This window comes from Meriones unguiculatus, chromosome X (assembly GCF_030254825.1).
Source record: "Meriones unguiculatus strain TT.TT164.6M chromosome X, Bangor_MerUng_6.1, whole genome shotgun sequence".
Classification (NCBI taxonomy): Eukaryota; Metazoa; Chordata; class Mammalia; order Rodentia; family Muridae; genus Meriones; species Meriones unguiculatus.
Window position 1 is genome coordinate 116943348 of NC_083369.1, and position 8837 is coordinate 116952184.

An 8837-nucleotide genomic window follows, 5' to 3' on the forward strand; every position below is an offset into this window, starting at 1 on the left:
CTTATCGCTCTGGCTAGGACTTCAAGAACAATGTTGAAGAGATATGGAGAGATTGGACAGCTTTGCCTTGTCCCTGATTTCAGTGGGAATGATTTAAGGTTCTCTCCATTGAGTTTGATGTTGGCTATAAGCTTGCTGTATATCGCCTTTACTATGTTCAGGTATGTGCCTTGTATACCTGATCTGTCCAATAGTTTAAACATGAATGGATGTTGGATTTTGTCAAATGCCTTTTCAGCATCTAAAGAGATGATCATGTGGTTTTTCTCCTTCATTTTGTTTATGTGGTGGATCACATTGATGGATTTCCGTATATTGAACCACCCCTGTATGCCTGGCATGAAGCATACTTGTAGGAAGAAGTCAAATTAGCTGTATTTGCAGATGATATTATAGTATACATAAGTGACTCCAAAAATTCTGCCAAAGAATTCCTATAGCTGATAAACAACTTCAGCAAGTGGCTGGATACAAAATTAACACAAAAATAATCTATAGCTCTCCTGTATACAAAAGACAATTGGGCTGAGAAAGAAATTAGGGAAACATCACCTTTCACAATAGCCACAAAGAACATAAAGTACCTTGGTGTAACTTAACCAAGCAAGTCAAAGGCTTGTATGAAACAAAACAAAACAAAACTTGAAGTCTCTGAAGATAGAAATAGTATACGATACTGGAAGATGAATAGAGCAGGATTAACATAATGAAAATGGCCATCCTGCCAAAAGTAATCTACAGAGTCTATGCAATTCCCATCAAAATACCAACACAATTCTTTACAGACCTTGAAAGAAAAATTCTCCATTTTATATGGAACAACAAGAAATCCAGAATCACTAAACCTATCCTATAAAATGAAAGACCTTCTGGAGGTTTCTACATCCCTGATCTCAAGCTGTACTACACAGCATTAGTAATAAAAACTGCATGGTACTGGCAAAGAAAAAGAATAAGTTAAAAAGCAACAAATCAAGTAATCCAAATAAAAAAATAGTACAGAGCTAAGCAAAGAATTCTCAAGAGGAGTATCGAATGGCAGAAATGCTCAATATCTTTAGTTATCAGGGAAATGCATATCAAAATGACCCTGAGATTTCAAATTACAACCACCAGAATGGCGAAGATCAAAAACTCAAGTAACCACACATGCTGGAGATGATGTGGAGAAAGAAGAACCTACGTTCACTGCTGGCAGGAATGTAAACTTGTAAAACAAGTTTGGAAAACATTCTGGCAGTTTCTCAGACAATTAGGAATTGTGCTACCTCCAGATCCAGCTGTACCACTCCTAGGCCTATATCTATAAGTCGCTCAAGTATATAACTAGGACATTTGCTCAAGCATGTTTGTAGCACTTTTATTCCTAATAGCCAGATGTCTGTCCCTTAACTGAAGAATGGATACAAAAATGCTGGTACATTTACACAATAGATTACTACTTGGCAAATAAAAATAAGTAAATCATGAAATTTCCAGGCAAATGGTGATCTTCCTGAGTGAGGTATCCCAGAAGCAGTAAGATGCACATGGTATATACTCACTTATAAGTGTGTATTAGACATATAATATAGGATAATCATACTAAAATCTGCACATCTAAAGAAGCTAATCAAGGAGGACCTGGTGTAAGGTGCTCAATCCTTATTCACAAAGGCAAATGGAATAGACATTGGAAGAGTGTGAAATCAAGGAAAAAGACACTAGCCTACTTAGAGAGGACCTCTGAAAGATCCTACCAAGCAGGGTATTAAAGCAAATGCTGAGACTCATAGTTAAACTTTGGGCAGAGCTCAGGGAATCTTATGAATGAAGAGGGAGATAGAAAGCCCTGGAGGTGACTTGAAATCCACAAGGATAGCAACTGAACCAAGAAATCTGGGCACAGAGGTCTTTTCTGAGATGGATACTCCAACCAAGGACCACACATGAAGTTAACCTAGAACCCCCACTCAGATACAGCCCATGGCAGTTCAGTGTCCAAGTGGGTTCCCTTGGCAACAGGGAATATCTCTGACATGATCTCATTGGCTGGCTCTTTGACCATCTCCACTGAGGGGTAGCATCCCTACCAGGCCACAGAGGAAGACAATGTAGCCAGTCCTGATGAGACCTGAAAAGCTGGGATCAGATGGAAGTGGTAGATGTCCTCCCCTGTCTTTGGATTGGGGAAGGGGAATGAGAGGAGAAAAAGGAGGGACCACAGGATTAGGAAGGGATGAGGGAGGGAGCTATAGCTGGGATACAAAGTGAATAAATTATAATAAATAGTTTTTAATATAATATAAAATATAAAAAATAAAAGATTATTGAAACAGGGTTTCTCTCTCTAGCCTTGGCTGTACTGAAACTGATTCTATAGACCTGGTATAGTCCACTATAACTCTTGGCCTAAGTCAGTGCTGGAGCACTCTCTCTGTGTAATCTTTACCTTTCTACTTCTCATCTCTTTTAAGGAATTTGCAGCAGCATGTGCAAAACTGGCCCATTGAGTCTCAGTTCAATTTTAAGAATGCTAGTGTATGTGTGCAGGTGTATTCATACATGCATTTTCAGATACGTGTTATGTGTGAGCATATGTGTTTGTGTGCACAGGTGAAAATACATATGGCGGCCAGAGGACAACTGTTCATCAGGAGTTGTGCATCCTCTCTTTTGGCGCCAAATTTGTGCTAAACTCCATGGACAGTGAGCCTTAGGGATCCAACTGTCTCTGCATCTACCATGCCCAGGTTTTTGGAAGGGATCTCAGAGTCAAAGTCAGTTTCTCATTCTTGTTCATTGCTTTACAGACTGAGTTATCTTGTAACTGCTTTACAGACTGAGTCATCTTCCCAGACAGTTGTGGTCATTCGTTCTCTCTCTCTCTCTCTCTCTCTCTCTCTCTCTCTCTCTCTCTCTCTCAACCCATACTTTTTCTCCTTGCAAAATCATGGTCAGAGACTGAGAATGAGGCGGAACCTGATAATGCAGCACAAACTAAAGAGGGTTGCTGCATAGGAATGTCTTCTGATCTCAGGTTCTACAGACTCACAACTTAATGGCTTCTGGATCAAAGATAAGCCTGCAGTGGTGCAAGGAGGTAATCCTAACACTTGGGAGGTGGAGACAGGAGGAAAGGGAATTCAAGACCATAATTTGAGGTCAGCCTGGAGTCTCTGAGAGCCTGTCTCAAACAACAACTTTGGATGTGGAATACTTATGAGGACCAATTTTGATTTCCAGCCAGTTTTGTGTTGCTTGCTTGAAATCTGTCTCTAGGTCAGTAGAGACAGATTGATCCTCAGAATTTGCTAGCCAGATGTTCCATTCAAATCAATGAGCTCCTGGTTCAGTAAGAGATACCATCTCAAGAGAGAGAGAGATTAAAAAGACAGTCAACATTGACTTCTTGTTTCTGCCAGTACATGCATACACTAACACACATACACAAAAATGAAACAAAAAGAAAACCAGGCATGGTGATGCATGCTTAGAAGATGCAGCATTTAGAAGATAAGGCATGAGAAGAACACCTTGAATTCAAAACCAGCCTTCTCTATTAAGTGAGTTCCAGGCCATTTAGGGGTACATAGCAAGGCCTTGTCTCATAAATATAAAATAAGAGCAGAGTAGTTTGGGCTAAGTTGCATGCATGAACCCCAGGGTTCCATCACCAAGATCGCACAAACCAAGCATGGTGCTATCTGTCTAAAGACTTATAACTGAGGAGGGAAGGGAGAGAGGATCAGAAATTCAAGGCCATTCTTTACAGTGAGTTTGAAGCCAACCTGGGCTATGGATCCTGCCACAATATCACTGATTGTCAGATTGGAACATATTTGTTACCTCTCAGGAAGAATGACAATGAAGATTAGGCCTGCCTGATGGTCTGATGAAATGCTGAATTGATAAAACTATCCTCAGTGTAGAGATGAGGTAAGGAATCCCTCTAGATGGTTGAGGTAAGCAACCTTAGGAGGAGCCTTAAAACTAGCTGGAGAATATGGAGCCTGCATCAGGGTCCACATGCATCTGCTGGAGAGTGTGTATGTGCAAGGCTAGGAAGAGAGAGATAGTTGATGCTGCTCTTTTACCATAGCAGATCTCAGAGTATATTGAGGAAATGTTTCTTCCTCTTGACTGCTTTATTCTTGTGAAGATATGTGGAACAGATCTGACTTCTGGCACTGACAGTGTGTAGGAAGTAACTCTGAGTCTCAAGATTAGGGTGGTCAAATCAAAGGTAAAAAGTTCTGTCTTCTACTCTTCATATGGGTTGAGTTTCAGGTCTTGGCCCACGGAAGCAAGGCATTTGGATTTTCATTCTTCATTTAAGTGGGAACCTCTCTATCTTGCACACACATATAATTATATTAATGTGTTCTATATTGAATAACAGAACCTAAAGAATCATCCTCTCTATACAGAAAGTTTCTTTTTTATTTTAATGACTTAGAGGTTGTGGTCCAGTCATTTGAACTATGGCCATCTATGATGACAAAGTTCTTGAACCAAGTAGTTGCTCAGTCCATAAGGCTGGATGTCTCAGGTCATCTTTAGTCTAGGTTGGAATCTCAAAGAAGTAGTGAAGGAATGGGCTTGCTTAAAAAGTGATAGTAAGCAGCTAAAGAAAAAAAAAGCTTCTTCTACGCCATTATATAGGCTTCTAGAAGAAGGTGTGGCCCAGACTAGAGGTGGGGTTTTCTTGCTCAAAACAATGTATTAAGGTGTATCGTCCTCCATCATGGTCCAAGTTAAAGACATGCCTTCCTACCTCTAATTCTAGATTATGTGTAGATATTCTAACTTCAAATCAAGAAAAAAAAAATCCTCTTGGGGGTATCCATCCATTTTAGGGTTTTATTTAATTCTAGTGTAATAAAGTTGACAACCAAGAAAACCCGTCACAACTGCAAACTGTGTTGACTTGACACACAGTCATATTTATGCCATAATTAATTTCCAAATGTAAACATTAACCAGGTCATAATAATGCCTAAACATGATATAAGTAACTATTCTAAGTACAAGGCAATCTATCTATCTATCTATCTATCTATCTATATATAATTAAAATATATATATAATTACGACCAGGTCGTAATTATGCCTAAGGTGAATTAACTACTTTTTGTACAGCTTAGGGTTAGGGTGTGCTAAGGGACACAGCACAGTGGTTACTGGTTCAGGTATTTAGTCCCTCTTGCAAATTCTGCCTCCTCTGGCCATTGTTTGCATGAACTTGTCAAACACCTAGAATGTCTCCAATTTGAATTTGTCTGATGCTTTTTTCATATGTAGGCCATAAATAAGAAGTTTAGGTACAAATCCCACAGAAGGTATTGAATCCTCCTCTTTATGTCCTCTCTGGGGTGTGTGATGATGTCAGTGATGGTCATGCCTACTAAGCCTTTAGGTACACTCTACATACAGCTTCACGTGTGTGAGAAGCAGAGTTTATAGGTATTATCAGCTCTCAATTTTTGGTTTCCAAATCACCCCATAGAGACTGTTTTGATAAAGGTTGTACTTATATTAGAGTACTTACAGCTTCCATGGGATTTTAATGATTAACATTAAAATATTAATCATAGTGTCCTGTTTAGATCTGCTGTCTCTCTTACAACAGAAGTGTGTGTTTCTGTGTGTACCAGGCAAGGGTTTATAATATAGATACCTTTCACTCAAATGTAACAACTTTCATTCAAACACCCAGGCTACCTAAATCATGTAATAAAATATAAGAAGCAATGCATTGAGGCCTGTAAGGAGATGTAGCTTTTTTTTTTTTTTTTTTTTTTCATTTGGCGATATTCCTTACTGGGACCAACGATGCTTCATCTATCCTCAGACAGATAAAGAACTGAACTCAGTGAACATTGATACAAATATACTCAATAAAATCCTTGCAAACCGAACCCAAGAACACATCAAAGATATCACCCACCATGACCAAGTAGGCTTCTTCCCAGGCATGCAAGGATGGTTCAACATATGGAATTCCATCAATGTAATCCACCACATTAACAAACTGAAGGAGAAAAACCACATGATCATCTCCTTAGATGTTAATAAAGCATTTGACAAAGTCCAACACCCATTCATGTTTAAAGTCTTGGAGAGATCGGGGATACAAGGCACATACCTAAACATAGTAAAGGCAATATACAGCAAGCCTATTGCCAACAACATACTCTGAAACTGTAAACCAAAGCAAACTAAATGTTTATATTTCTCAGAGTGCTATGGGCATGGTGTCTCTTCACAGCTGTAAAACCCAAACTGAGAGAGAGATCATGATCTTTAGCATTAGCTGTGGATAATAGGTAGTGAAAATGTGACCATGAGAGTGGGTGTCAGAGATTGCAGATCTAAAAGTTAAGCAAAAGAAAAGGTGGAAAACTCAATTCACATCTATTCCCAAATGAATAGGGAACTTTGAGGACCCCAGAGTCTCAAGAAACCAAGACAGAATTACTGGTAGGAAAGATAAGGACCAGGAGACAAGGAGATAACAGGAATGTGGGCAGATTAGTGTAGCAGTAGGGCAATCATGTGTTCTCTTGTTCCATGTCAGTGCTCAAAGTAAGTAGTAGAAATGGCACAAAATTCACTTGAAAGTTGAGAAGGAAGAAAAGACTTTTAGCTCTGAATGAGGATGCTACAGGCAGGGTAGGTGGTGCTGTTAGGGGACATGAATGGTAGAAGGTGAGGACAGAGGGTTTTGTTGTCAGAACATAATGCAAAAGGGGGCAGTGTCAGTTAAAGTCATAGTAGAGGCTGACTATGCAGGTGAGACTATGTCTGACATGAAGCTTCTGAGACCTGCACTGGCATGGTGCTTGGGTATGTAGAACACAAAGAATTTAGATTTGAGCTTCTCCTGGAAAATCCATTAACAGATTGGAGTTATTAATTCCTATCCTAGATGGAGTCAAAAGCAGGACTAAAGGAGATGACTATGATTTATAAACTTTTCAAAAGCAAGGAGGATTGAGTTATACAGTGTCGGTGTCTTTTACAGAGAGATGGCTCATAGCAGAGGGAAAAATATGATTACATTTAAAAAGTCTTCTTCATTTATATATTTTTGGTGTGTGTACATGATAATTTTTGTGTGCACCTGAACTTGAAGGCCAGAAGTTGATATCAGGTGTCTCCCTCATTTACACTCCAAATTAGTATATTTGTTTTTCTTTTGTTCTTTTTTTGACAGGGTCTCTCACAGAACAAGAGGCTTGCCAATGCACCTATACTGGCTGGTTGGCAAGCCTCAGTGTTTTTGTCTTTGTGCCCCCACTACTGAGAATACAAGCACCTGTGTCATTCTTGCCCTTTTTCACAGGTAAGACCCCACTGTATACACAAAGGAAAGGCACTAATTAGTATCAAGGGCTAATGCTCACCATTCTCCAGTGCAACAGGAAGGGAAAAGGTATCATGTATCCAGGGACATAGGCTGGAGTACAAATGCATATTTACAGGGATTTGGCAGAAACCAAGGGGACAGCTGCTTATAAAGTTGTACTTCAGGGTCCACAGAGGCACCGATTCATGTGTATCTCCAAAACACATAAAGGACTGTGATTCGAGAGGGGAAAACAGGCCAATCTGGGAGGTATGGCAAGCTTGCTTCTCAACAGTACACCCAAGGTGTCAGTGAATCCAAGGAATGAAAGGCCGCTCTCCCTCTTCCGGCCAACACCAGAAGTCTAGAAGTTTTGATCTCAGAAATGTGAGAAAAGCAGAGATACTATTGTCTGCTGCTGCAGACAGTCAGCCCATGAGATTGGCAGACCTTTCTCATTAAGAGAATGTAGTCTCTGGGGGACTGGAGAATGGCTGAGAATATAAAGTGTTTCCTGCATGGGGTGAAAACATGAGTTTACCATCCAGTACTCATTTATAAGAAAAGTATATGGACAGGCATGTTTAATCTGTGCACTGGGGTGACAGAGACAGGAGGATGGAAAGAGCTGCCTGGATACCTCTTCTAGCACAATCAGTGAGCAACACGTTCCATCAGAGATCCTGTCTCAGAAAGCAGAAAAAATAAGTGAAGAGACACCAGATTTTGACCTATGACATCCTCACGTTTGTGCACACATACAGAGAGAGAGGGAGGGAGGCAGGGAGGGAAAGAGAAGGAGATGGAGGGAGGAAGGTGCAGAAAGATGAGAGAGAGTAGAGAGGGAAGAATAAAGGAAGGGAAGGAGAGAGAGAGTGAGAGGTTTTAAAACGCAATACATCATGATCTTTGAAATCAGACTAACTCCGGGAGTACATTCACTTCCTTTCTCTGGCTTTAACCAACTGCCTCAATACACATATCTGTTCCTCTTCTTCATTGTGAGTGAGTGAAGAAGGAGGTAATGGAGAAAGAAAATTGTGGAAGCTAAGCTGGCTCCATCCATAGCACCTTAGAGAAAAGAGGACAGGAAGTGTGGGGAAGTCAGAGACAGGTGTCATCATTAACCTGATGTGCTGGCTGGGTATGTTGGGAAACTGCAGAGAGGGCAAGGCTATGCCAAGATAGCCAATGCTCCACTCAGGGCTGGCAAGGTTCCAGGGAAGTGCACCCACAGGACTTGTGCACACCTAGGCACAGGCCAGAGAGGGCTGGTCTGGCCTGAAGCTAACAGAATCTGTCTGTCTGTAGAGCCCATGTAGACATCTGCACTGTCAATCAGGAAAGAAAATATTTATTTCGAGGTGGGGAAAGAAACACTCAGCGAGCAGTCGTCCCAGTGCCCAAAGTACACCCCACAGTCTCCCAGATGTTCCTTTTTGGAGTTCCTTCCTGTCTCCTCTCTTGGGAGTTGCAGGGGTGATGGCTGATAGCAGTGAGCACCCTT